The 26,533-nt window shown below is 36.0% G+C and overlaps 1 protein-coding gene across 1 annotated transcript in view; it reads left to right on the top strand.

Moving 5' to 3' along the window:
• Window positions 1–23,230: 23,230 nt before the first annotated feature.
• The window catches only part of lrrc4ca (leucine rich repeat containing 4C-a), a 202,074-nt gene continuing 198,771 nt past the window's right edge, over window positions 23,231–26,533 (top strand). Inside the window, exon 1 of the mRNA XM_079858755.1 lies at window positions 23,231–23,888. The gene's annotated coding sequence lies outside the window, so the exon portion shown is untranslated. The remainder of the gene's footprint in view (window positions 23,889–26,533) is intronic.

Consider the following 26,533-nt stretch of genomic DNA (forward strand, 5'->3'; position numbering starts at 1 on the left):
CTCTTCTTCATGATGGAGGATTAAGCAGTGTCTTTAAATGGGTGCCAGGCTCTTAGCAAACAAACCATTCGCAAACGGAAAACGCAATCGGGCAAATACTTTTAGCAGACAAAAGGAACAGGGTGCATGTCTGCAGACACAGAAAAGCCATTTTAGTTTGCTTGTCAGAGCACACAAGGGCATGAATATTCATTGCCCTATATTTTCAGCTGTGTGTTTTATTTATTTGTTTAAATGATTTCTCTCGCTCTGTCTCTCTAACACTCTCTTACACTTTTCTTTGTTTTTTCCCCTACGTGTAGTTTCACAAAAGCGCAGTTGAGGTCCAAAAGCAGATGTGTTTTCTACCTCAAAGTCTGGGATTCGGCGCACGGAACAAAGAAAAGCGAAGAATGGTGTTTGGCTTTGGAGCAAGAAGCTATTTTCTGCAGAATTCCTCCCAAACCCATTGAGAGAACAAACTACACTTCCACCCAGGATTGCCAAGCATAACTAAATGAAAAGTGTTTTGTGCCAGTATTTTAGTGCTATTTTTTCTATCAAATGCATCAGCATTGATAATTGCAATTTGAATTTTTAATTGCAATCTCATTAGCAATTTTTAACTATATGCAGTGCACATGTAACATTTGTACGTTTGGATATGGAAACAAACATTCAATATCAACATACTGACTGGATCTAAAATTTAGTAGTCTTTACACATGCACAGCTTTTGAAGAATACGAATCTTTATGAATCCTTAAATATATGTCTATTTATATTTTACACTACCATTAAAAATGTTTTGGAAAGTAAGATTTTTTTGGAAAAAATTATACATTTTTTCAGCAAGGACGAAATTCATCAAAAGTGACAGCATTGATATTTTTTTTTTCAAATAAATATTCATGAATCAAAGATTCCTGAAAACAAATGTATCAGTTTCCACAAAAATATTAAGCAGTTTTCAACATTCATAATTATAAGAAATGTTTCTTGAGTATAAAATCAGCATATTAGAATGATTTCTGAAGGATCATGTGACACTGAAGACTTATATTCAAATAGAAAACATTTATTTTAAATTGTAATATTTTTTTCACAATATTACTGTATTTCTGATCAAATAAATGCAGTCTTGGTGAACATAAGATAATTACGTTCAAAAATAATATTGACCCATTTTGCATTTTTGGTTGTACTGTTCATCATAAATTAAATGCAAATAGTGAAATATGAAGACAATCAGAAGACAATTATTTTTTATTTTTTTTTGGTGCATTTCATTGATGTGCATTTTCCCCCTGGGTTTGTTTCTATGGTAATTAAATAGTCTAAAATGCAAAGCACATAAAGGCATCAATTTGAAATATGTAGTCACATTGTCTAGAGTCATAATTTGCCTAGGTAAAAGCTAAAATATGTGTGCAGTGGTGTGTGACGGTTTAGTATGACATTAAAAACCATTTATCTTTACAACAGATGCAATGAAGTCACATGTCAGTGTGCCAAAATAAAACTGATTTCATTTCGAATGAATTTTACCACTTAATTGAATCAACCACTATCTTTTCATAGCTGCAGGCATAAATGTTGCATTTTGTTTTCATTTTCAATGCGGTCAGTATACTTTACATTTTCAGGCCTAAATGATCACATATTTGTACTCTAAATTTTAATATTTCTATGTGGAGGGACAAGTTAACATATATATATATATATATATATATATATATATATATATATATATATATATATATATATATATATATATATATATATATAAAGATAAAACCTTATCTATACATTTGAGATTTAAGTCAACCAGGGACTATATATATATTTAGTCCCCTGGTTGATTTAAATCTCAAATGGCACATGTGGCATATGTGGTATAAAAAATAGAGAATGTCCCTTACTTTCCACTGTTGAAGTTGGCAGCCACTGCATATTTAATTAAGCAGGTAGAGCAAACAACAACAAAATGAGTGCAGAATACCCCAGGGATCCTGCTCCGGATCCATTAAAGTTCATCAGCAACTTTGACAAAACACAGCCGAACGGGAACTGGAGTCACCGGCGCTCCTTTGAGAGAGGCGCAGAATCAGCAGCGGCATCCCCAGGTGTTTGCATAATGAATGAAACGTTATTTGCCTGTTGTATCGGCGTCATGCTTATTCATGCTGCAATGAGACAAAATAGTGAATGGATTCCTCAGGTGACTCATGCATTATGCAGCTCGAGCCGAGGTGAATCACCTGTGTGTGTGTTCAGGCTTCACATTGATTTGCGGTTCTTGAACATAGCCCAGACTCTGGCATGATGAGATGGTGGCCTTGGGTTACTTTATGTTCAGTGTGTTGCTAGTGGAGTTCATTATCAGGGTGTTATTCAATTACACTAGAGAATCTTAAGGGGATAGTTTACGCAAAAATGGAAATCCTGACATTATTTACTCACCCTCGTGTCATTCCAGTTATTTTTTCCTGTGCAACACAAAAAGGAGTTGTTGTTTTTTTTATAAATATTCTCAATTCTCTTCTGTATAAGGACAGTTTATAGTTACCATGTTAAGCTCCAATTATAAAAAAAAGTGGTGAACTATATTTCAAGTCCTTTGAAGTTGAAGAACAGACCGAAATTGAAAGCGTTATTTACCAATTTCCAGGTTGTGACTTTTTTTTCTAATAACTGAGACTTTATATCTCACAATGTGACTTTATATCTCAAAATTGCCAGCACAAAAAGTGGTGGACACAATTGAAAGCTTTTTGGCTTGTGACTTTTTTCTCATAACTGACTTTTTATCTCATAATAGTGACTTCATATCTCACAATGTGACTTTATCTCACAACTGCAATATCTTGAGACTACTTTATATCTTGAAAATGTGAATGTATTTCTTATTTTGAAGTTTATCTCATATTCTCCTTTTTTTTTTTTTTTTTACTCTGAGGTGGAAATAGGCCTTCAGAGCTGTGTGAAGAATCTACAGAAAAAAAAAAAAAAAAAAATGGGACAACATAAGGGTATAAATAATGATCGTTTTAATTTTGGGTGAACTTTTCCTTTAAATAAAGAATCTCCAGATACGGTAAAACCAAATGTCATGATGTCACCAAACAAATCTATAAACGTAGATACAGTATAGATGCCCGCAAAGAGGCAAAGTAACAAATGAATGAATTATTTTTTAACTACTAATGGCATACTTCAATAAAAAACAAGTTTGAGGGTTTATATTGTGATTCTCTCTTTCTGTGTCTTTTTTTCATTATATTCTGAGATTATTCCTTTTTTTTCCCCTCATATTTCTTCTCAACTCCCTTTGCAAAGTTCTGGAAATAACTGACATAACTGCTAGAGAGATAATCTGGCTCTCTTCATGCTCAATACTATTCCCAAGATGCATAATTTATATTTTTCTCAAGCTCCCACTGTTATTAGGATGGGTAAGTATAATCAAATTTTTAGCTATTGCAGTTATTCGTTTTACACATTTAGCAATTTTCTCATCAAGCTGTTGCAATTATAAGTTAAATGCACCATAAATAAAAGGCATTAAGATGACAAATATAATATGGGATAGTTGTTGATTCAAAAGTCATTTTGAAGAGCATTCATGAACCATTGACTGCGAAATTCCCCTGATCAGTAGAAAGATGTAATGTAATGCAACGCAGGATTTTGCAGCAGAGTGAATCTTGCAAACAAAATCAGTTAAAAGAGTTCCAGCAAACATTAGCTGTGCTTACATGGTGTCACGTTGCTTTGGGTTTTGTTTCATGTTTATATTTTCATGTCTTATTTTGTAATTTTGCCCTCTTCTTCTTCTTCTTCTTCTTCTTCTTCTTCTTCTTCTTCCTTCTCTTCTTCAAGTTGATTGGCGGTTTGTCAAACCAACTTAAAAGGTGCATTTCCACCACCTACTGGTTTGGAGTGTGGAGCGTAAATAGGTTTAACTCTCTAAAGTGTCCCCCTTGTCCATGTGTCATGTTCTTATTGGTTGGTCTAGTCATGTCCTATGTTCTCATTGGTTCATTGATTATTCACATGTGTTCCTTAGTCATTAGTCCTTGTATAGCCTTCATGTTTCCATTATTCCCTTTTTAGCTTTGTTTGTGTAATCTCTATTGTTGAGTTTGTTTAATTCATGTTTATTTCATATTACAAATCAAGATTCAAGTCAGGTCTTTGTTTATTTTGTATTTTATTCACGTTTATGTTTAATAAATTGCACATGCATTCTTACTGCAACTTTCCTGTATTGTATTCAGAAAAAAGTCTTTCCGGTTGAAACAAAAGGTGTCCATTTAAACGTACCTTGTGTCTCATTACTTCCCGTTAGTCACTAAAAAATATATGTTGGTTGGTTTTGTGTTAGTTTATGAATATTAATTTTAAATTCAATTATTATTATTATTTTTTTATCTGGTCAATAAGTGTTATGCTGGAGCTTTGGTTATTTGCTCGTCTTCGGCCTGCCACTCTTGAGTTCCCCAAGAAAAGAAGAACGGTTGGAGTGTTAGCTAAATTTAATAAATGTCAATCTCCTTGACAAGCACAATTACACATCAGCGAGGCATGCCAATTACATAGACGTTCATACCCTGTTAAACCCCGGTCACACTGGAATGTTGATAAGCTCGCTAGACTCACAAAGTACACACAAACACCACACAAGTAGACACATTCATGGCCGTAAACATTCTAGTATGTATTTATCTATTTTCAAAAAGATTAAGACAAAATATGTGACAGGCAAAGAATAACTAGCTTTTTGTATTTTCTGAAGAAAATGGGTGCTCGTTTCTGCACTGCCATTCAAGTCACTGCCATGGTGCTAGAATGTTGTGGGTATTTGTCAGGGTGTTACTATGCAGATTGCTAATGTGTTCTGAGAGTTATTTTTAAAGATTGCCTGGGTGTTATGGATAATTGCATGGTTGCTTTCTGACACAGGTCCAAAAAAAAAAAAAAAAAAAAATCCCGTAATACGACGCAACTCGCTGCTTAACTACCATACAACGACACATCGTTGAAGAAATAACCTATCTAGTCACGACTGTTTCCTGACACCGTAATTAATGCAAGGTGTTTTGCTATTCATCACAGACATGGCATATGAGGACTATTTCTAATTTTCCTCAGTTATTTTGCTTTATTTCCAGATTCAATCATCACGTTCACTTCACATCTCTTGACAAACTAAAAGACGTAAATGACATTTGAATGTGTTCTAAATAAAAGATATAGACTGTACACTGTATTTGGCTCAAGATAAGAATTTATTGAGTCCACATATCATGCAAACAAGAAATTATGCTTCAAACCACAGGTCGAAAACTGTCGATCCAACCACACAACTTTGCGATTCTGCTTGCGAATGTTTGTTAGAACTATGGTTTCAGGAAACACCGACTTGTTGAACTATGCTGATAATGACGGAACTTGCAACTATAGTTGGCTAAAAATGCTTTTGGGAAAGGCAGATTTTTGAGATATTGCTAAGTTATTGTTTAGTGACCCGGGTCACAGATAACGCGGTTAGTATTTCAGGGAAGAAGGAGGCGGGAACCGATGAATGTTCAAACACTTAAATCTTAAATAAACACAAAAGGAAGTAAAAGCGGCAGCCCCTCATCGACGACTGCCGCACACACATAAACATATCAAAACATAAAATAGTCCAGATGTAGAATCCTATGCAACAGCATGCTTGATGCTTGGAATCCAGTCCTGCAAAAGATTTCACACAGGGAGGTTTGTAGCCTTTAGACACAAAATGAGGCGCCAGCGCTACTTCTAATGCTTCCGAAAAGCCACCTCAGCAAGGATTTCTCACAAATGGCCTCAATAGCACTGTAATGTCCTGTAAGCTTTTCACAGGAAAGAGCACCGAGCTCTCTGCAGAAAAGCAGCCAATCCCTCCTATTCGACTGAACATTTCCTCCTGCTTTCTAAGCACACTTTTTCAATGTGATATTAAAAGAACTTTCGTCTAATCAGAAATAGATTGCTTTATCTTCCCACGTTTCCTTAAATAGCCTTTATTTTGGGGTGTATTTGCCTGATTTAGAATAATTCCTTTAGTGACTGACTGCTAAAATAACACCGTGTGCAAATGAGCAACACTGTCATTGGCCACAATTCATTCTTAATGCGTTTAAACACACGCACACACAGACATACACACTCTCACACAGTGTACTTTCCATAGATGTACTGTAATGATTTTTATACTGTACAAACTGGATATTCTATCCCCTTACACTAATCCTACCTCTAAACCTATGCATAAATATTTTTATATTTTCAGTTTTCATTTAAAGTTTTAGTAATTTAAATAGTTTGGGGGATTTGTTTTCTTTTTTTTTTTTTTTTTTTTCAGTTTGATGCCAGTGCGACGTTTCTTGTTTGTTTTGCTATTTAATTTAATTTAATTAAAAAATAAAAATAAATAAATAAATCACTTAGTGTGATTTACAAGCTGTTTTCCTCATGGGGACCAAAACATTTCCCCACAAGGATAAAGATTTCCGATATTGCCTTTTTGGGGACATTTTGTCCCCATAATGTACCAGGCCACACACACACACACCAGACCCACGAGAGTGTGTGCAGGTGAGAGTAACAGGAAGTGCCGGATGATTTAGACCAGTAGCTTCAGAGAGAGTAGCCCTGTACCTTTAGTTTGAAAAGGCCATACTCAACACATCATCCATCACCGCTGTCACAGACTGGCCAACCTGCCTCCATTCGCACTGATATTTCTCTCTCCACCTCTCAATATATCTTTTTTTTTTTTCATGGCTTCTTCTACATTTCTATCTCTCACTTCCCCCAGCCTTTCTCTTCTCAACTGTCTTGCTTTCTCTCTGTTCCTCTCCCTCATCTCTCTCCCAACCTTCCATACTCGTGTTTAATAGATGAGGTAGCCATTTTCACTTTTTACTTTTCAGTGGCAGAGAAAGACTGAGGTGGAGCGTCGTCTATCACTGCCGTCCCACCGGAGAGAGAAGGCCTGCATATGGGCGTGTATAATCTTGGATTGGACATCCCATCGTGGATGTTTTTCGGTGTTGCCAACAATCTGTTCGGGTCTGCGGCAATGAATGCTGCTTCTGAAATTCCCAACAGAACCTTTATGCATTACAGGAGGATTATAGGTACTTTTGAATAAATGAGAAAAATATGGTGCTTGAGGGTTTTGAGCAACATTAATATGCCAGGATTTGAAGTTTGGGATCTTTGGGAAAGTTTGTACATGTGGTGCATTTAGCAAACAGCATAAGGCATGTTTTAATTGGAAATGAGGATTTTTCAGTTCAATTACTTTTTCAAGTACTTTTCCCCAGTAATTTAAAAAGGTAGCTTTTTTTCTTCTTCTTAAATTAAGAGTATTTTTCTTATTCCGTTTTTCAAGCATAAATCTATTAATATTTTAAGAAAAATGCATGCATAATATTTTTTTATTTTTTTATTTTATTCTATTTCATTTTTGATGAATGATAGTGTGAACTGTCAGTATAATTTGGTTAGTCTTACAATAACACTACGGAAAGAGTGCTATTTTATTATCATTTATAAACCATTATAGTATTTATTCATATTTTTTCAATTAGCTTTTATTTTTATATTTTCAGTTTTCATTTCAAGTTTTAGTAATTTTAATAGTTTTTGTTTTTTTTAAATATTTTTATTTAGCTTTAATTTATTTCATTTCAGTTTGATGCCAAGTTATGCTGTTTAATATTTGATGATCACATTGTGCATAAGCAATGCTTCCATCGGTTATTTTTGCTTCTTTTTCACCTGTGTTTTGATCAGGAGATTCATTCCTCTTTCAGAAGATGTGCAATAGCGCCCCCTACCGTGACAGTGAAAACACAGAAGTCCGGAAAATTCTGTCAATGGCAGAGAAAGAGTTAATAGTTTTAATTTTAGTTAACAATAACAACTCTGCTGTTTAATAGAGTCAGAAAGATGGTGTAAATAGTCATGAAAAACTAAATTACGTCTATTTTTGAAACAAGAACCCTAGGCTAACTTTGTAAATGGACTAAGTGCAGTAGAATGATACTAAACTGTAGATTAAAGCAATGGTACTCTCAGAAAGGATGGTCATGATGTAAAGCACGTACGATGGCTCAGTGCTGTTGATTTATTGTTTAGCAGTGTTGTATTCATGTGTGGTCAGGCTGCACAGTTCAAAATGTTTAATGACTACAGCGGGTGTTATAATCGCATTAAAGGAATGTGCAGGTTCAATACCAGTTAATCTCTATCGACAGCATTTGAGGCAGCGTGCTTACAGTAATGCACTTCAATAAGGCAAGACAATCTGGAGGTTTTAAAAGCAAAAAAATAAAAAAATAATTTGATTAGTTAAGTTGTTTATATCATACTTTAACAGGCGCTTCTGGTGTTTAGCATATCATGTTAAAGTTTACTAGATATAATTTGAAAGGAACTTTGCACAGACATCGTTGTTTAGTGATTGTATAACCTAATTTTCATGCTGTTAAATGTTGAGGTCTCGTGGCTGTATGTTTTATATTAATGCATTGCAGTGTTACACTTTTGTGTCTTTGTTACACGTTACTTACTAATAACAGTCAAATATACTTAATAATAACAAGAAAATAACCCTAAACCAAACCCTACTTTTAATCCTAACCCTATAATACGTACAGTACATGTTGTTAATTGGTATTTTTCAGGATTTAATTGTATAATTACACTGTAACAATGACACCTTAAAATAAAGGGTTACACTTTATTGTAAGGTGTCTTTGTTACACTTTAAAAATACATTTAAGTACTGGGTAATATTAAGTAACTACATGTAATTACTAGGGTTAGGATTTAGGGTTAGATTTTAGGGTTAGCATGTAAGTATGCATAGTAACTGTAACACATGTAACAATGACACTGTCAAATAAAGTGTTAACTAAAGCGTATAAGGCCTAACCCAATGCTTTGCTCCATAGACTTCTTTTGTGCGTTACACACAACATTTGCTTGTTTTTACAAACTGAGGGATGAGGTTTAATTATTTTCATTTGTAATGGATGGGATGCCATGGATGCTGTTGATCAAGCTTAGCTTGTGTTGAACTCATAACATTCCTTTAATTTAAAAATGATTTGCATGTTCATGCAGCATTCCGCACTTCAATTAACAATCTGTCTTTAAAATCTTCACTCAAATGATAATGAGATAACGCTTAATGTTTCTGTACGTCAAAAAGTCCCACCTGGCATTAAAAACGTACGTGGATCAACCGCTTATTAATTTGAGAGCAAATTAATTGCATTTTAATCTTTTAACATTCAATTGAGCGCCTCTGTATTTGAGAATGACAGAAAGTAATTTCGTTCTGCTGCTCGTGGAGTCAAATGTTCCCGATTGTTCACCTGTTTTCAGCTAGGCAGATGCAGATACCATAAAAAAAATTTGAAAAAAACGTGGTGAAAAGAATATTCTCTGAAGAGGTAAAAAGGTGTTCTGTACACACTCAAATGCACAACCAACTAGAAATCATTATTTCTCTCTCTGCAGATAATTGATGTGGCGGCTTGCCGGAACGCTCAAACCTATTTCATAAGTGAATGAGAAAAAAAAAAAGAAAGAAAAAAGGAAAAAGACACATATTGTGAATTATATATCTCTAGTTTTGTGGCAGTACCTTAAAATAAGCATACATTTAGGTTCAGTTTTTAAATGAAAATTCTGTTGTGTCAATGACCCGTAAAATGTGTGTGTTTTACATTCATTACGGCACGCAGCTAACTGTCCGGACATGGGGGGATAAGCTTATTAAAAATTAAATATTGAACATGTAAGGGTTTTAATATGGAAGCATATGGGTAGCAATATTCAATTTGAAATGTAATATGCAAAATGACAATGCAATATGTAAAATGGCAATGCATTTCTGTATTTCAATTTTAATTTTCCATTACATTTGTGCAACGCTTGGTGCAAAATGAAAATTCAATTATACAACGATTTGGGTTTCACAAATCTATTATTAATGTTATTCAAGCAGTATTTGATAAACCTATAGCGAGAATTAAGGTGAATGGTGATCTTTCTAACCAGATTACTCAAGAATGAGGAACAGGTCAGGGCTGCCCAAATAGCCCTATTTTATTTGCCCTTTTCATAGAACCCCTTAACCAGTGGATTAGGCTAAATGACAAAATTATAGGTATAGAAATAGGGACAGGAGTGCATAAGGTAGCCAACCCAGAACAGCCAACCCAGTCTTTTCCAGAATTGATGTCACTTCTTGAGACACATGGATCATTTTCAGGTTATAAGGTGAACATACAGAAAACCCAGGTTCTCACTTTTAATTATAGGCCACCTGGTTTCATTACTGGAAATTTTTGTCTCAACTGGGAATCAGTTTCAATGAAATATCTGGGGGTAATTTTATCAAAAGATACATCACAATTATTTCAAGCTAATTATGCTCCTCTAATTACAAAAATTAAAGCTGAGATATCAAGATGGAATCTTATCCCGTTTTTAAGCATGAGCTCAAGGGTCGAATCAGTCAAGATGAACATTCTACCGAGACTATTATATTTATTTCAGTCTCTGCCAGTGAATATACCAATGCAGCAGTTTGTAGAATGGGATAAATTATTTTCAAGATTTATCTGTCAAGGGAGGAAACCCAGAATTAGATTTAAAACACCTCAGCTACTGAAGGGAAATGGAGGAATGACACTACCTTGTTTGCGAGAGTATTATTATGCTGTCCAGATTAAACCTTTGTTGTGTTTATGTAATCCGGAATATCAATCTAGATGGAAGGAAATAGAAAGTGTCATATCTCAGGATGTCCCAGTTCAGGCAGCATTGGGAGATATTGGACTGATAAATATGTTATTAACTATAGATCATCCTTGGTTAAATGTATCCTTAAACATTTGGAAGAAAATAGTGAAAGATTTGGTTTGCCTATGATACTGAGTTCGTTCCCAACAAAACAGATAACAGGTTTAAAAGATGGACGACTAAAGGCTTAACTGCCTATTGGACATTTATGAATAAGGGGGATCTTCAGAGCTTTCATATGCTTAAAGGAAATCATAGGCTAGAGCACCAAGACTTTTATAGGTATCTACAATTGTGCCACTATTTAGAGCATGCTATATAATTTAAGGGGATTATTAAAGTTTTTTTTTTTCTTTTCTTTTTTTTTTCTATCCTATCAGTTAGATGTCTGTACAAATATAGGGTAATCTCAAAGTTGTATAGTGGGCTACAACAAGCTAAGCGGGTAGACACATTATACATAAAGGAGAGATGGGAGCGGGAAGGTAACCTGAGTCTTAGAGGTTGAGGAGTGGGAAAGCGTATGTGAATCACAACGGAAAACTACACATTCTTTGCTCTGGAGGGAGTTTGTGTGGAAGGGTGTTTCTAGGTTTTTCTCCACACCTGCTCAGATCAAGCAACAGTCATATAGATCCAATTGTTGGCGAAGGTGCGGGGTCGACAAGGCAAACCACTTCCACTTTTTCTGGAGCTGTCTTTCTATTAATCAATATTGGTATGAGATACATGCTTGTTTAGAAATTTTTCTTAAGATTCAAATTCCTTTCAGTTTTGAGGTGATGTACTTGGGTTTGATTCCCAGTGATTTTCCAAACAAATACCTGTTCAGAATCCTAACAATAGCAAGTAAGAAAGCAATTACAAGAAAGTTGCTGCAACCAACTTTGCCTATACTCTCGAAGACTGGATGAACATATACATGATGGAATTACAATGGAGAGGCTAACCTATGCTTTCAGACTTAAGTCACAGTTGTTTTCAGTACTATGGAGAGATTGGATTGAGAACATATCCTCTATATAAGAACGGATTTTGTTTAACTGAATAAAATAAAGACAGTCACGATTTAGTGACTTAGGGCAGACATTTCACAAGAATAGGGTCAATAATGTTTTGCAGTGGGCTTGTTTGTATGTAGGTTGGGTGTTCTTTAATAATTTTTGTTTGATTTTATTTTGCCTTCTTATTTTCATATAGGGAATGCATATGATCTATTCTTCAAATGTATAAGAATATATTCCTTGGTTCCAAGGGATTCAATCTTTTTTGTAATTATCTTAGTATTTTACATTGATAGTGATTATTTGTTTTGTTCTGTTTTTTGGAAAAACAAAAAACAAAAACAAAAATATAAAAAAAGAAAATTAAATTAAATTATCTCATTTACATTTGCCATTTCATACACTAGTTTTAATATGTAAATTGAATACATATTTTAATGCTTTATAAGTTACAAAATTTAAATAAAAATGTATATTACAGAAATTATTAGATATGTTTAACATGTTCAAGCAAAAACTGTAGCAAAATGATCATTTAAATGTTATTTTTCTTAATTGCATTTACACTCACAGTTAAGACACTTGCAATTGCATTTCCATTAAGTGTCCCGCAATGAATGAAGCAAAATTCAATGTGCAATTTGAAAATGCATTCTGAGCCGATCACGTCCTGTCCTGTCCCATCCTGAACATGTTAAACATATCTAATAATTTCTGTAATACATTTTCATTTTTATTTTGCAACTTATAAAGCGTTAAAATATGTATTCAATTTACATATTAAAACTAGTGTATAAAATGGCAAATGTAAATTATATAATTGAATTTTCATTTAATTTTGCACCAAACGTTGCACAAATGTAATGGAAAATGTACATTTAAAGACAGAAATGCATTGTCATTTTGCATATTACATTTTATTACTACCCATATGCTTCCATACTATGGTAAAGGGCTATGCAAGCCCAGTCCTGATTTTCCAGAGTGAAATGCAAATGGAAGCTGTGAGAAAATGATTTTGTACCACTGCACAGTCCCACTGTGGCCAGCAACACCATCTGCTGTTTAAATAACCTCTCACCCCGGGCCCTCCCTGGAACCCACAGGGGACACCTGTGAACGCCTGTGACAGGTAAGCACCAGTCAGTGGAGGACACAGGACTCGGATGCTCTCAGCCCAGCTGGAATTCCGAGTGGCCCACGCGTAACCTACGGGATTACCGTACTATACATCCCGCCCACTTTGAGAGGTTGGAGGGAGGAAGAGTAGAACAGATGTAGAGATTGAGGCTGCTTGGTGCTGAACAGAGACGGGGCGATCACGCAGAGACATGGTTTAATTACTTCCTCCGCCCAGACACTCCTGCAGCAGGTGGCACCGCAAGCCCACCGCAAGCCCACTGCCACGTCTGATTGGAGGGCTCGAAGTAAAGAAAATTGAAATGTGTTGCCTTCAGGCACATGCTATCTCATGCACATTCATCTGTTTAAGTGTTTTTAAAGTCAAACTACGAGAGGAATTAGAATAACTGAATGAATTAAAACCGATTTGATAAAAACTGATGAAAATGATTTGACAAAAGTCATGGTTAGGGTACCGTTTAAGGCCCCCTGTGGGGTAAAAGCCCCATTTGGTTTTATTTTTGGTAAAAACAACTTAATAGCACTTTTCCGAAACCAGTTTGTCAATATGTAATAAAAGATCAGTCCATTGCATGCAAAAAGATTCAATCTGAAGATTATTTTTGTAGATTTATATAGAATTAGAATTAGAATTCCTGAATTGTTTGGACAGAGTATAAGAAACAAAGGGTGTGTGTGTGTGTGTGTGTGTGGGGGGGGGGGTAATCAGATTTTTTTAAAAATAATAATTTATGACATGTTCTATATAGAGGACACCAGGTCTCAGTTAATAAGACAATGTAACCAAAACAATGTTTTTTTTTATATTACGTTTTTATATTCAGCATACCATTATTATTATTTTTTGGTTCCTGGCATGTTTTGTATAACTTGTCCACTGTAAAATAGATATGAGAATAATGTTGGGTAAGGATGTTTAGAAAATATTTATATTTTGCATTTTGTATGCATTCTAGTATTTAGGCATTTAATGTAAATCAGGGTTTGCAGGACTTCGACATCACCGGGAAACTTCAACCTGAAGAAACTATGCACAAAGATTATTAACTATGATACTATGTTACTGTACACAATATGTGTGTAAACATGGCCAAAAATGGGTGTTATCATTATATACAATGTTTCGATTCATTGTCTCTAATTTGCATAATAATGTGTTATTTGTGCAATAGTAATATAATAGTGAGAGTAAGAACTTTTTCATAATATCTCATATTTCATAGAAATATTAATATAAAATTTCTCCCCTATTCATTTATTACGTCTCCCTAAAAATGCCCGATGTCCTGGTGTCCTTTACAGTGGACTTGTATGAAACTGATGCATGTCTCATAACAGAAAGTCATATTCAGATTTGAAACCGCACTAAAGTTGTCTTCTGATGTTAATTTTCGACAAACAATATGAAAATTCACAATATATTGCAATACAAAAATGCAACAATATGTATCGTGGATAGTGACACTATACAGTATATTGTGTATATTTCACCCAAAATAAAAATTACTGTGTGAGAAATGAAATTCAACTTTTCAGAGTTTTAGTGTCAGTACTACATTAAACTACTGTTGAATATAATATATAATAATGCAATGGGGGAATGAATATTTGTGGGTCTTGATAATGACAAATGTCTTATGTTACCAGGAAACCATTATATTAAATATATAGTCAGTGACAGAGTGCAAGCATATTCGTATAAAATAATTCTGTATTTTCAGCTTCAGAATCATGAATATTTTTATTCTGGTGTCACTATTGTCCTGTGCATTGGGTTACCTGCACAAAGTCCAAGCCTATTCATTTACACCCACAATGTAATATCAAATTTAGCATTTTAATCAACAGTACATTTTTTGTTAACCTTTTATCATATGTCTTGGAGTAGTGCAATAATATCATATAGTGAGTTCAGTATCGTGATATGTATCGAATTTGACATGTTACACCCCTATTAGTCAGTGTCGAATTTAGTCATTTAGTCAATGTCAGTCATATTTAAAGTCCAAGGTGAGGGAATTATCATGGTGGAACCTCCAAACATTTGGTATCTCTAAAAAGCACAGACTGTTCTCTTTACTTGACATCCAGACTTAAAACTGTGGTTTATATGGTCTTAAAAAAATTGCTAAAATATAATGTCCTCTACAGAGAAAAACATAACATAAACTGTGATCGTATCTTCGTCGGCATCATTGTTCACAGGTTTGCAACAACCAATCTAATGTTTTTTTCCTAGTTATCTTACAAAAATTTCCAAAAAATCTTTTCAACAAGTGTAATATTGTCCCTGCAGGCCTATTTTTTTATTTTTTACTTTGATCAATATTTGATAATGCAGTTCTGCGACTATCTAGTGTTTTTCATTTCATCTCCGAGCTTTATCTCGCCTGAATAACTATTGAAAAAAGCTGTGCATTCCTGCACGTAATATATAAAACTAAATAAACCATGTATCTTAACTTAGAAATGCTGTTCTAGACAATATCTACTGTATATTCACACCTTGGCACTTCTGATTACCCTTACCCGACTAGGCATGACCGTTGCTAAGAAACTGTTGCCGCAATGAGGTCTAATGCACGACAGATAAGTGGATTTCTATGTGAAAATGCTGGGAAATTAGGGAGTTTGGATTATGTCCTCTCCTGAGCCACACTAAGCACAACTCATCCCCTGAGTGGACTTGACACAAGCTAAAATGCCTCTTTTTTATATAATCCCAAAGATAAATCTGTTAGCACAGTCTATAACAAAATCCACAATTCTCTACTAAACAAACAAATGACTGACTAAATCTTTTAAATCAATGCTGAGTGATTAAAAGAAAAAAAAAATAAGAAGAATGATGGAAAAATCAATCTTGCGGGACTTTTGGAAAGACATGCAATCCATTTGGTCGCTCGCCAGCTTGTTTTCGACTGACAAAAGTTCTGAGCACATCAGTTGTTGCATCACAATGCCAAAAATCCATTGGTGCAGGATCCTGAACATGCGTCCTTGGCAGGTGGCAGGCTTTGCTTTGGCTCGCATTCATGTGCGTTTCATTTAAGACTTTAAAATGTGGCAAATCCGAACCTGCCAGGAAAGGGATCTCTCAAACATACAATACTGATTAGTGATAAAGTGACGGACAGGGGACATTTGTGCAAGTGGCTATTGAAGAGTACATTAAAGGAATAGTTCAACCAAACATTAAAATGGTCTCATACTTATCCTATGTCATTCATATCATATGACTTTAATTCTTCTGCAGAACACAAGAGAAGATATATCAGTGTTTTTTGTCCATAAAATGAAAGTCAGTGCGAGGTTCAGTGTTGTTTTGGACCTCAATGCAGTTCATTATATGGACAAAATCAGTTGAAACATTCAGAGAAAAGAACCATGACGGTGAATAAATAATGATAGAATTTTCATTTTTTTGGGTGAACTATCCATGACCATTTGAAATCGAAATTTTTTACTTTATTATTGTGGTTGTGACTCACGCCCCATTTCTGGTATTAAAGGAGACATATCATGCTTTTAAATTGTTCCTTTTTACATATAAATCATACATTTGTAGTCTATATAAAGCGGAACTGCAATGCTTGGGTCTGAATTCCTCATTATTATAGCTCCACAGGCCCCCTTTTTACCCCTTTTCTGATGTGCTTCTGACAGCAACTCGTTTTGGTGCGGTCTCTTTAAATACAATTGAGACACTTCATACCCCGCCCCCTCTCCAGTCTGCAGAGGTTCAACTCCACCCCGTTCGGCCATTTTTGTAGTCTGATAGCAGAGATAGGATTATCTAGCGGCACAGAAACTTTTTATGCACACGTTATTAACAAAATGTCAACAACGGAAGACTTGTCCAGCCAGCCTTACATGTTCGAGCCAGACTCGGAGCCGGAGCGAGATGAAAATGAAGACGACGAACCTGCAGAACAACGTCTTCATATGGATGTATCGCAATGGTGTGTTACTGTATTTATACATGAAACTTTGGTCTTCCGACCTTTTACCACCATGTCGATTTATTTTGATTAATATGTGCGAGGGAGAGAGAGCAAGACAGCGTCTAGTTTGGAGACGGTGAATCTTGTTTACACTTTCGCCGGGCTCCGAGAGAGAGAGAGAGTGCGAGCGCGACCGGGTCTCTGGTCTCTGCTCGTTCTTTCAGTTAAACATGTGGATATGGCAGTTCATCTACATTAGACTGTGTAATGAAGCGTGTGGGTTACTACATCCAACAACCGAACATTTTAACTTACCCTCTTGTAACTTCTGCATCCTTTAGCTTGGACTACAAAATTGCAGCGAGAAATAATAATGGCGGATTGCTCGAAGTGTTGGGCCGGAAGTCAATGTCCTTATTTGGCAGTTCCGCTGCAAATACTGTGACGTGATAGTTCAAAAAACGTCATAGATAACAGAAAAATCTGAACCGGTTGAAAAATAAGACCAAAACAGAATATAAAGATATCAACGAAGCACCTGAAGAGAATAATTTCATCTTTTCTGTACTTCTAAACACTCCAAATATACAACAAAATGCATTTAAGGGCTAAAAAAGTGCATTTAGCATGATATGTCCCCTTTAAGATGCGTTTCACTTTATTATGATGGTCTTTTAACACATTCTGGTGGCTATAAGTAACGTTGCTGTCTACTAACTCTCATTAGAGTGTTAGTAAACTATTAGTAGACTGGTAGAGTTAAGGTTAGAATAAGTTGACACGTACTTGCAAAGTTACTGATAGTCAGTAGAATGTCTTTTGGAGGACCATCATAATAAACAGTTAGCAGAAAGCAGACAGTCTACTAATAATCAAACGATGGCTGACGTGTAGGGGCAAAGTTACTTATAGTAAACATAATTTTAAAAAGGGAGCATCAAAATAAAGTGTTATCGATGCGTTTTGGTTGATCGGATCACAAGTAGACAATGGAGACACGTTCCCGTTTACACCTGGTGTTTTAATCTGTCTATTTTGTCCACTTTCAACCACTTCTGTCCTGATTTCTTCGAGGGGAGGGTTTTTTCAGATCTTTCAATCTAATGGACGAAATAAACTCGCGCAATTTACATATGAACGCACACAGAGGCGACAGAAAAACATATGGAGAGCAACAGCTTTCGTTTCTGCTCTGACAGCCGCAAGAACACGCGGAACTCTGTGAGTGTGTGAGAGAAATCAGGAATGGTGAGAGAACATTGTGCTTGGTACGTTTTTCGTCTTCACACCAAACTTGGGTCTCTGGCAGACAGTTTAAATCCCGTCTGGCTAGTGCGTTTCCCATAATGTTGACTCATTAAGTCAGTAGGTGAAGAGTAGGCAGTCTTTTGCGGCTGTTCAAACACATGAGCGTTTACACTATGAAAGCAATCCGGTCGAATGCGTTTTCAATAGGGGTGTAACGATTCATCAACTACATCGATGTATCGATTTATATTCTTAATGATCCAACTACATCGATCTGTGCTCGGGGCAAGTTATATCGATCTAGAAATATATCGATCTAACATTGTTTTAAAAGGTAATGAATCGATTGTATCGATACTATAACGCATTGGATTTAAGCACGTCAGACTTTATAAGGATGTTTTTTTCTTAGTACTTTTAATGATAAAGGCGTTAAACGTTACTCAATTCAGTCTGCCTATCTGTGACGTGATCGCCATGCGTGACGCGCCAGCAGCAGCGCAAAGACAACAAGCAGCGCAAAATCTCTCACCTCAGAAAAACGGACTTTCCTGTCCTCTCACCCGCTAGACTGCAGTAGCGCGCACTCTTAAATTGCACGCGCAAATGCGGCGGCGCGCGCTGCAGGCTTATATCGTTTCACTAGCCTATAAAGCACAAAATAAACAAGCATGCAATGTCGTTACGTTTTAAATTAGAAAAAAATGTGTTGTCCAGATTCAGTATCTGCGGTCAGATGATGTTGTCAGGCTATATGTCCGTGTCATTATTCTATCATTATTTTCATAACTTGTAACGAAATAAAATCTCTCACCTCAGAAAAACGAAATCTCATGTCCTGTCATCGTTATACTGTGCTCATAGCGTGCACTCTTTAATTGCACGAGCATTATTAATTGATACCTGATTCCCTTTCAAGAATTTTTGGCTAAAAAGTCACTGAATCGATTTCAAGTCACTGAATCGTTTCGGATCGTATCGTTCTAAATGAACCAATATCGTCCTTGAATCGTATCGACAACCACGAATTGCGATACGAATCGAATCGTTGTTAAAACGAATCGTTACACCCCTAGTTTTCAACTACCTATGGAAGTGGTCGAAGGTGAAGCTGAAAATTCAGCTTTGCCATCACAGGAATAAACGACATTTTAGAATAAATTCAATAAGAAAACATATAAATTGTAATAAGTGTAAATAAATTGTAATAATAAATCTCGTTTATTCCTGTGATGACAAAGCTGAATTTTCAGCATCATTACTCCAGTCTTCAGTGTCACATGATCCATCAGAAATCTTTATAATCTGCTAATTTTCTGCTCAAGAAACATTTCTTATTAATATCAATGTTGAAAACAGCTGTGCTGCTTAATATTTTTTTGTGGGAATTTGGATCAAAATTTTGTCAAGATTATTTTAGAAATAGAAAGTTCAAATAGCATTTAATAGATTTTTTGTCTTTACTGTGTCTTTTGATAAATTTAATGCAACCCTGAATAAAACAATTAATTTAAATATAGTGAAGATATAGTGGAGTTGAAATAGAAGTAGAAATATCTATCCCACAAGTTGATTGTTTTTCAATGGAATGCAGCATTATTGTGTGTGTTTGTGATTCATGCTATTGTCAAAAAAAATAAATAAAAAAAATAATCATACTCCATTTTCCATTTCAGATACAACCTTTCCCCTGACATTACGGAGAATTAATATTCATCAATAATAAATAAGCAAACACATATATAGAGAATACCATGAGAATGATTGAAATCCTGGTGAATAAATTCAAGCTCTTTACTATACATTCAGTTTTACTTGAATGTATGTATCCCATTGTGGATGTTCAGTGCATTGCACATGCCGTTTCATGTTGTCATTAATGCCAATTGTGTGATGAACCTTACAAAGACATAATAATAAAAAAATAAAAAATAAAATAGAAGAAAGGCTTCATAACCACACAATGTAATAGCTTGACATGTTTGGTCATAGTTAATAGGAATGATCGAGGAACATGGCAGCCAGATGTTCAGAAGAGAAAACAGATTGAGTAGGATGACCTATCAAGTAAAGAAGACTCAAAGCGTTTTATCATGACTCCAATACCGATAACCTTATCAACAACTTAGCAGTCCATGTCGGCTTAAAGATTTTCTGTTCGAAAAGAGACAGGCAGCAAGAATGAGAGAAAGAGAGACATTGAGAGAGAGAGAGAGAGAGAGAGAGAGAGAGAGAGAGAGAGAGAGAGAGAGAGAGAGAGAGAGAGAGAGAGAGAGAGAGAGAGAGAGAGAGAGAGAGAGAGAGAGAGAGAGAGAGAGAGAGAGAGAGAGAGAGAGAGATATCTTTTATTTTTGTTATTTTTTTATAACATTTCCAGGATGACAACATGTGGAATCCCAGCGATAAGAGAAGGCTACGTCTTCGGAGCCTGGCCGTCATGCTTACGCGATAAGACAATCTCTGAAGGAATGGCTGCTGATGGCTGATTCATCTGAACCTTGAGGATATGAGAAATTAAATAAGGTGGAAAACAAGGTCAGCGGTGGGTTTCTCGACCTTGCCCGCAGGTCGCAAACTATGTAATCCACAATCTTCTTTTTTCACATCTCTCTTGCACAGTTAAGATTTTCTCGCAATCAGAACCCAGAAATATGCAAGCGAAAAAAAAAAGAAAAAAAAAATTATATATATATATAATTATATATAAAATTGCCGAGATAATCCATCCACCTCACAGGTGTGGCATATCAAGATGCTGATTAGACAGCATGATTATTGCACAGGTGTGCCTTAGGCTGGCCACAATAAAAGGCCACTCTAAAATGTGCAGTTTTACTGTATTGGGGGGTTCCAAAAAAAGGTTGTTGAATGTGGCCTGTGGAATGTTGGTCCACTCCTCTTCAATGGCTGTGCGAAATTGCTGGATATTGGCAGGACCTGGAACACGCCATTGTATACGCTGATCCAGAGCATCCCAAACACATTCATTCATGCTGACTGCAGGAATGTCCACCAGAGCTGTTGCCCGTGAATTGAATGTTCATTTCTCTACCATAAGCCGTCTCCAAAGGCGTTTCAGAGAATTTGGCAGTACATCCAACCGGCTCACAACCGCAGATCACGTGTAACCACACCAGCCCAGGACCTCCACATCCAGCATCTTCACCTCCAAGATCATCTGAGACCAGCCACCCGGACAGCTGTGCAATAATCATGCTGTCTAATCAGCATCTTGATATGCCACACCTGTGAGGTGGATGGATTATCTCGGCAGAGAAGAAGTGCTCACGAACACAGATTTAGACAGATTTGTGAACAATATTTGAGAGAAATAGGCCTTTTGTGTACATAGAAAAAGTCTTAGATCTTTGAGTTCAGCTCATGAAAATGGGGGCAAAAACAAAAGTGTTGCATTTATAATATTGTTCAGTGTTTATAAATGATATATAAATTGTTTTCTAAAAGGCCATGTATTCTGACTAAAATGTATTTGCAAGCACATATACATTTTCATTATGTCATAATAGAATTTATTTATTTTTTTTCTGCAGGGCAAACAGTGTGATTTTTTTTCCCTAACACTCTTTTATTCTATTCTATCTTAAAAAGTAAGACACATTTCAGGCACATTTTTGGAGTTGACTGTATAAAAGCTTTGTAAATGTTTCACACTGTGATGACATATCTTTAATTGTATTGTTTATCAACCAGTAAGTTTTGTGCTTATAGCATTTATCATTTTTAGTAGTTCTTGCTAACCTTTGGAAAGTAATGTGTGTATGCTACAAACAGAAATGCTAACTCAGTTTATCCAGCTTATTAAAAGAGGTGTGGTATTACTTTTCTGCTGTAAGCAAACAGATTTTAGTTTTTTGCGCAGAATGTGAAAAAACAGGCATGTTGCCAGATGACTAAATCTCACAATTATGACTTTGTTTCTTGCAATTGTGACTTTATACCTCACAACTGACTATATACCTCAGAACTGTGACTTTACACCACATATGTGACTTTATACCTCACAACTGTGACTTTATACCTTACAATTGTGACTTTATACCTCACAACTGTGACTTTATACCTTACAATTGTGACTTTATACCTCACAACTGTGACTTTATACCTCATAATTGTGACTTTTTACCTCACAACTATGACTTTATACCTCACAACTAAGACGTTATACCTCACAACTGTGACATTTGTGACTATATCTCACAACTGTGACTTTATATTCCACAATTGTGACTTTATTCCTCACAGTTGTAATTTTATACACTATTGCGACTTTATAGCTAATAATTGTGACTTTATACCTCACAACCCAACCCGATTTGACGGCAATTCGTACGTATTTTATGAGGTGGCTAATTTGCAAAATCGTACATATTTAATGAGTTTCCCAGTTCGTATGAATTCGAATGAATGGCCTACCCCTGACCAGCCCCTAAACCTACCCATCACTGGGGTTTAGCCAACAAAAATTCATAAGAATTGGTCGTAAGATAGCGTTGCACAACCTTGACTTTATACCTCATATGACTACTTTACAATTGTGACTTTATGTATTGCAATTGTAACTTTACACCTAACATCTGTGACTTTATATCTTGCAATTGTGACTTTACCACACATATTTAAACCTTCAGAGGTTCAATACCGTTACACATTATGATAAACCTGTAATCTCAGAGACAAAAATCTCTTCTTCAACCTTTTGAAAAGACTGTGACTGCAAAGATTCTGCTCACCTACCAGCACCCAATGGTCTGTACGCAGTGGTGTACAAAATTACCTCATTTGAAAACCCGTTGACTGGCATGGCAGACCAGGTGAGGGTGACCGAGAAAAGAGAGAGAGAGAGAGAGAGAGAGAGAGAGAGAGAGAGAGAGAGAGAGAGAGAGAGAGAGAGAGAGAGAGAGAGAGAGAGAGGGGCATCCATTTTGCCCAGGGCAGCATCTAAAATTGTCAGAGGCAAAGGAAGACAATTGTGTCTTTAAGGGTTTCAGACTAAACAGCTTATTTGTATTCCTGTCATACTGCGCGCTTCCTCACGTGTGACTGAACGAGGAAGGGAGGCTGAGAGTGATGATAGTGAGGAGGGAGGTAAGGAGAGAAAGAAAGAGAGAGATGAGCCTAAATGTGATGCAGCAGAATGCTGTAACAGAACAAGCTTTAGTTGACGAGGGAACACTGGCAAGTGCACACTCACACGCTGCCTCGCACATACACACACTAACACATGTTCGCAGAAAGAAGGAGAGAGGGGGGAAGCAACGCATGGCATCTTAAGTCAGCGCTTTGGTGTACGGACGTACGGTTTCACTTCCAAACCAGTAGTCAAGGTCTTGTCAGTCAGCAGCACTTCAACGAAAGACTCGCGCCAAACAACATGCGGCATCTGTGATTCGTTCCACAGGTGAGGGAGGAGAATCGAGTGAGTCATTACGTTGAGAGATGATGCGCCCCTGAACTTCTGCCCTCTTAAGGCTGAAAGAAAAGTTCAAATTACATCGGGGTTTGAATAAAGGATGGTGTTTTTTAACCAAACACGGAATTTGGAAGCTGCATTTTTTTTTTGTATCTGTGCACTAAAATGAAGATACTTTTGTGATAATGTCCCGGGAACTTGCAAGGTCAAACAGGCAATTTCGTGTTTCGCCGAATGAAGCAACTCTAAATCCAGCAAGTCGTCACACTGACTTCATCAGTGGTGAGTACCTTCCTGAATGACTTTTATGGCATATTTAAATTATTGTGGTTGTTTTTCTTATAGTTATTTTGGCTCATTTGTGAGCAATTAATTTATTGTTCTATTCATTTTATTATTTTAATTTTTAGTTATTTTAATTATTGTCTAATTATGTCTAATTATTATTTATTATAGCTGGTCATTTTATTCATTTATTTATTTAGGTCGGGTTTTTTTAGAAGAAGTAAAGAAGAAAAAAAATTCTACATTTAGATTACATTAAATGGACAGTTCACTCAAAAATGAAAAGTCTGTCATTAATTACTCACCCTCATGTTGTTGCAAACCCTTCGAGTTTCATTCATATTTGGAACACAAATGAAGATTTTTTGATGAAATCTGAGAGATTTCTGTCCCTCCATTGACAGCTACGCAACTACCACTTTGACGCTTCAAAAAGTTCATAAAGAGATTGTGAAACTAATCATTGAACGGTTTAGTCCAAATTTTCTGAAGAGACTTGATCGCTTTATATGATGAACTGATTGAATTTAGGCTTTTATTCACATATAAACATTGATCAGCGAACATAAACACAAGCTCGACCGAACCTGCTTGGCACGCAAGAACAAACCTAATTGGTTACTGCGGAAGCTCAAACATGCTGCGTTACACATGAGAATGAATCTTATTGGTTCTTGCTGAAGCTCAAACTGCTGCGTAACACGAGAATGAACCTCTTTGGTTCTCGCACATCACGCAAACATGCGTGAGCTTCTGTTTACCACAGCTGATTTGTGCAATGAATGTTTATATGTGAATAAAAGCCGAAATTCAGTCTGCGAACTATCCCTTTAATGTATTTGGCAGACAGTTTTATCCAAAGTGATTTACTGTCTATTCAAGACACAGTATGTGTTTCCATTTGGTATCAAACCCATGACCTTGGTGTTGCTGGCACCATTTGCTACCAAGAACAGAAACACTTTCAATAGCATTAGAACATAGACGATTAAAAGTGTTTGTCTCCTTTATAAGATCATAATTTCTGTGACAGTATTGGTTAGACTCCATGTTTGTCTTATATTACTTATCTCGCTGATCCCTGAAGGCATTTTGGGGGAATTAATGGAAGTGGTGACGTATCAAAGAATCTACTAAATAAGTAAGATTTAAGTTTGTCCTCAAAGTTCCTTTTTTTTTTTTTGAGGAGGAGGAGGAGGAGGAGGAGGAGGAGGAGGAGGAAGGACAGCGATCTGCTCATTTTAACAGACACTTCATGTAACAAACATGTGCTGCCTATCTGTAATGCTTTCTGCTTGGACTGTTTTATCCAAAACAATATTGCATTCAAGTAATACATTTTATCAATGCATTTCCTTGGAATTAACTTAACCCAAGGTCTTTGTTTGAGGTCCAGGGCAAGTAACTTCCCAATATGTGGCAGCTGATATGGGACGGATGTCTCCATCATTACATGGCTTCCCTCTGAAAGTGTGACTGCTGAACTTGTGTGTGATGAGTTGCTTCCTGTGGTGATTGGGACACAAATGGCCAAGTGGGAATAAAACTCGGCAAACTCTGCATTCGTTTGGTCTTCAGGTTTCATGAAGCTTCTAATATTCTGCAGATTAGCCTCAGGCACTAATTCACATAATCTCAAAAATGCACTTTTAACGGCTTCAAAAGCGAGACTTGTGTTCAGACATCAGAGAGAAGTGAATCTCTTGAGCCTTACCTGCCAAAACACACTGCAAAATCAACTTCCAAATGTTCAGGCCAACCCAAAGTAGCTACCTTAAAATATTTATTTATTTTAAATAATATATATATATTTTTATAGTGATTTTATTTAATATTGTATGTACTAAATATTCTCCCTCTGATGCAGATTTCAAATCTCATTGAGTTTAAATAGGACATACTGATTTTAAACCTGGTATAGTGTCTCAGATATTTCTTGTTCAGATTTCAAATCTCATTCATGCGTTTAAATATAACATTTTTGACATTAAATCTGGGTTCACATGTCTTACATAAAAATGTATAGAATTAAATATTTTTTATGTCTTTTTCCCCCTTTGACACTGATCTCAAATCTCACATTTAAATGGTTTGACAACATTATTGACGTCAAACCATGTGATACATCGATTCGTTTTGGAAGAATTTGATGTGAAATGTGACTTTTGACAAATCCGAACACATTTGGACATGTTTTTGAGATCTTATGAAACTCTAGAGGAGACATTTGTGAGATTAATTGCATCTCAGGAGAACAAGGGTTCCATTTTCATCTGTATTTAATCGTATTGCTGTCAAAAGCAAGCAAGATATGAATAAGCTTTTTCATTTGCGATTTATTCTTTGCCTGAAGTTTTAGTTCTTTCAAATGCACAGTTTTCCACTCGTGCCCTCGCGAATCCTTTTTATTTGTAATAAAATGGGCGACAAGCATTGACGATGGCAAACTAGGCATTTCTAGTGCTGTTAAACCACATTTCTTGCTCTCAGACGAGGTTTAACAGTTTCACCCAAAGACAGAGCTGATGATCTCCTCTTCCCCCGGTGGTCCTCAGAGGACCAGGGAGACAGTTGTCTTGATTATGTTGTTAGTAGAAGTGCTCATCCCGTCTTAATGCAATTAGGGATGTGACAGCCTTCTC

This window comes from Squalius cephalus, assembly GCF_949319135.1.
Source record: "Squalius cephalus genome assembly, chromosome: 23".
NCBI classification, from domain to species: Eukaryota; Metazoa; Chordata; class Actinopteri; order Cypriniformes; family Leuciscidae; genus Squalius; species Squalius cephalus.